Consider the following 4721-nt stretch of genomic DNA (forward strand, 5'->3'; position numbering starts at 1 on the left):
CAGCCGCAGTTTGCCCAACTTCGACCGCACATTGTAAATATTACTTCAAATTTGAGTTGTAATTTTCTTTTCACTGTAATAGTTATTTCAATTGTAAAATAGCTCTGATATTGGTAAACGTTTAGTATGATTCCTCGTCTTTTAAACGTCTACTCCCGTCACTTGAGTTTTTGTTCAGAATGCTATTATAGGGGGTATTAGTCATTCAAAAATCTTTCAAGCTCACTAGTGTCCGCCCCCTGCACCAGCATTTGTAATTTTTTGCTTTCATCAATTGTAATGTTCAGTTTTCATCAATCAATGTTCAATTTACTTTCAATGTATTCAAATTCTCAATTATAAGCTTTCTACAAAATTGCAATCAAATTTTCTTTCGTCCTGACGCGACCGAGAAAAGGCGGAAGGTAGTCTAGCGGAGCAGACTACTGCCGCACGGTGTCCCTTTCTGTGCCAAGAAGAAAGGCACCCCGTGAAAGTTGGTATCAGAGCTGCGGCTCACGACCCTCGATAAGAAAGCTATGGATCCAATTACATCACACACCACTGAAGTGGTAGAGCCTCAAAAGAAGGGTACTACGAAACAGCGTGTGGATGCGCTTGATGAGACAACTACGAGGTTGTGCTATACTGTGGAAGGTCTCGAGGAAAAAGTCGAGATGGTCGAATCTGAGATTCGTGGATTACACATCCAATTGGATGAAAGCCAAAGAGCTTGCGCAGCAATGACGAAAGCTGCTGCAATCATTCCTGATCTGCAGGATGAAATGGAAGCGTCGAGAGCTCAATTGCGAGTACTCCAACATGCGGTGGGCAATGGGCAAGCTCCCGCACACGAGTATGCTCCTAGACTCAGAATTCCTGAATCGTGTACCTATGGAGGGGCACGTGATGCAAAAGAAGTCGAAAACTTCTTGTTTGATATAGAACAGTACTTTCTAGCAGCTTCGATCGAAGATGAAGCTAGAAAGGTAACCACAGCTACCATGTATTTGGGTGGAGATGCAAAACTATGGTGGCGAACAAAATATGCGGACATTCAGGCCCACAGGATTCGAATTGATTCTTGGGATCTCCTCAAGGAAGCGATCAGATCACAGTTTTTCTCGGAAAATGTCGAGTATTAGGCTCGACGGGCTCTTCGAGACCTGAAACACACGAGCTCTATCAGAGAGTATGTGAAATCCTTCTCAGGGCATATACTGAATATTCGAGATATGTCAGAAAATGACAAGCTCTTCACCTTTATGGAAGGGTTGAAACCGTGGACACGCACGGAACTTCAAAAACAGAAGGTTACTGATTTAAGCACGGCCATGGGAGCCGCTGAATGCTTGAGCGACTACCAAACAGAATCTAGAAAAGATCGACCTTCGGGGAGTAATCAAGCAATTGGAGGTGGTAACAGATCTTACAGACCCAGCTCGAACCCAAATGGGGGAGAGCGCTACTCTCAAAATAGAGAAGGAGCCTATCAAAGCACCCGTGGCTTTCAGGGAAATTATCATAACAGCCGTCAGGAAAATTTTAACGACAGTAATAGTAACAACTGGAACAAAGGAAAAGCAACGGAGGGCCGAGCTGATGCCACTCTCAAATTGAAGTGCTTTTTATGTGAAGGACCTCATCGGGTGTCGGAGTGTCCTCAAAAGCGGATAGTGAATGCATATTGTCAATTAGCAAGTGGCGGGCCAAGTTCAAAACAAGAGGTCCCGCAAGCTAATTATAATAATGAGACTGACTCTGAAGAGGATGAGGAAGTAGTTGGGGCATTTTCACATCGGTGCAACACACTATCGCATCGGGTTGCTGAAAAGGATGATGTCCCATTGAAAGAGGTAAAGATGGAAGAAGCGAAGGCTCGTATTTGTAGGGCCAAAGGCTTAATGTTTTAAGTAGTTTATAGAAAAGAAAATTTTACTTGTACATAATTATTGCACATAATGATGTCCATAATATGATGTGACAATTATTCGGTTGTTGACGTGCAAGTGTGAGATTTGAATTAAAAGTTGGATCCAGTGCCATGTGTAATTATGGACACCATTATGTAGGCAATCCATTCTAGAAAAGGGTAGTGAAAAAGTCAAAGCAATCAACTCCGCTGCTCAACTAATAACTGGAGTGGCGAAATCGGTGTTGATCAAAGCAGGTCCTTTCGAGGGAAGGACAAATTTATCTGCAGTTCAGATGGATGATTTCAAGCTTATTCTGGGATTGAAATTTCTTCAAGATACTAAGACAGCAGTGTTGCCATATTCCGATTCGTTAATGATGATGAGTAATAAGCCGTGTGTCATCCCTACACATGTTGGGAGGATGGGCGAGAAGAGTATCTCAGCGATGCAATTTAGTAAAGTTTTCAAGAGAAATGAACCCTCTTTTTTGTGTACTCTTCGATTAGAGGAGGTCGAAGAGGCGAATGGTCCTATTCCAAAACCCGTTAAAAGGCTTATTCGGGAATTTGAGGACATCAAGCCGGAAGAATTACCAAAGAAATTACCACCAAGAAGGACGATTGATCATGAGATCGAACTTATTCCAGGCGCTAAAGCTCCCGCCAGGGCACCATACCGTATGTCTCAGCTTGAGCTTGAAGAGCTTAGGAAGCAGTTGGGGAAAATGTTGGAGAGTGGAATCATTGTGCCTGCGAAGTCGCCATACGGAGCTCTTGTATTGTTTCAGAAAAAGACTGATGGTTCTCTTAGAATGTGCTGTGACTATCGAGCCCTGAACAAGATTACTGTAAAGAATAGCTATCCTATCCCACTGGTTGCAGATTGCTTCGACCGACTGAGTCGGGCGAAGTATTACACAAAAATTGATCTTAAATCCGGATACTGGCAAGTTCGGATTAAGGAGGGAGATGAAGCAAAGACTACGGTGGTAACCAGATATGGAGCCTTTGAATTTAAGGTGATGCCTTTTGGTTTGACAAATGCTCCAGCAACATTTTGTATTATGATGAATCAGGTACTTCACGGGTTCTTAGATGATTTTGTCGTGGTGTACTTGGATGACATAGTAATCTACAACGAGACATTGGAGGAACATGTCCAGCATGTGAGGCAAGTTTTTAATCGGCTACGAGAGAATGAACTTTATGCTAAGCCGTCTAAATGCTCAATTGCTCAGACATCTATCAGTTTCTTGGGTCACATCATTGAACAAGGCAGAATTCGCATGGATTCGAAAAAGGTTACAGCCATCAAAGATTGGCAACCACCAAAAACCGTACATGATGTACGTTCATTTCTTGGGTTATGCAATTACTATCAAAGATTTGTGAAAGGCTACTCAGAAATTTCACTGCCCCTTACTGAATTGACAAAGAAGGATAAGGATTGTGATTGGTCATCCCAATGCCAAGCTGCTTTTGAAAGGTTGAAGAAGTCCATATGGACGAACCCGGTTTTAGCCTTACCGGATATGGCTAAACCATTCGAAATTCATACAGATGCTTCAGATTTTGCCCTTGGTGGAGTCCTCATGCAAGAAGGACATCCGGTAGCATATGAGAATCGAAAGTTAAACCAGACAGAACGTCGTTACTCGGCACATGAAAAGGAATTGTTAGCAGTTATCCATTGTCTCAGGGGATGGCGTCACTATCTGCTTGGGCCTCCATTTATTGTGAAGACAGATAACACTGCAGTTAGTCACTTTATGTCCCAACCAAAACTATCGAGCAAACAGGTTCGTTGGCAGGAATTCCTTTCGGAGTTCAATTTTATGTTAGAGTATCGTCCCGACTCTAGTAATCATGTTGCTGATGCTCTTAGTCGACGGGCCGATTTAGCTACCTGCTCTGTAGCTGCTCTTTCAGGGAGCGCAGTCTCCACGAACACTAAAGACCAAATTCGGGCACTTATGGAGGACCCGGCTACCCAATATTTGGTCGACCTTATCAAGCAGGGTAAAACTCGACAGTTCTGGCTAGATGGAAAACTAGTGAAGACAAAGGGAGACCGCCTATATGTTCCTAAGGGTGGAGATCTGAGGAAATCACTAATTACGAAATGCCATGACACAATTTGGGCGGGGCATCCCGGAGAGGAACGCACTTGTGCACTACTACAACGTGCATACTACTGGCCTCAAATGCTGGACGACATTGCAACATATGTAAAAACTTGTCTTATTTGTCAGCAAGATAAGGCAGATCATAAGAAAAAGGCGGGCTTGCTGGAGCCCCTTTCCGTTCCAACCCGGCCATTTGAAAGTGTATCGATGGACTACATTATTGGGTTGCCAAAAGTTGAGGATTTTGGTACTATCATTGTCGTGGTGGACCGTCTATCAAAATATGCAACTTTCATTGCAGCGCCTAAGTATGTATCTGCGGAAGAGACAACTCAACTCTTCTTCAAACATATTGTCAAATACTGGGGGCTGCCTAAGGACATTGTCAGTGATCGAGATCCTCATTTCACTGGCATATTTTGGACTGAGTTGTTCAAACTTCTTGGTTCAACTTTGAGCATGAGTTCCAATTTTCACCCATAATCTGACAGACAGACGGAGCGCTTCAATTCTATGCTAGAAGAATATCTTCGGCACTTTATCTCTACTTCGCAGAAAAACTGGGTAAAACTTTTGGATGCGGCCCAAATTTGCTTCAATGCCCAAAAGAGCTCTTCCACCAATAAGAGTCCTTTTGAGATTGTTACTGGCCAGCAACCGCTACTCCCTCATACAGTGGATATTGAACGAAGTACCAAGTC

This window comes from Olea europaea, unplaced genomic scaffold, assembly GCF_002742605.1.
Source record: "Olea europaea var. sylvestris unplaced genomic scaffold, O_europaea_v1 scaffold2231, whole genome shotgun sequence".
Lineage (NCBI taxonomy): Eukaryota > Viridiplantae > Streptophyta > Magnoliopsida > Lamiales > Oleaceae > Olea > Olea europaea.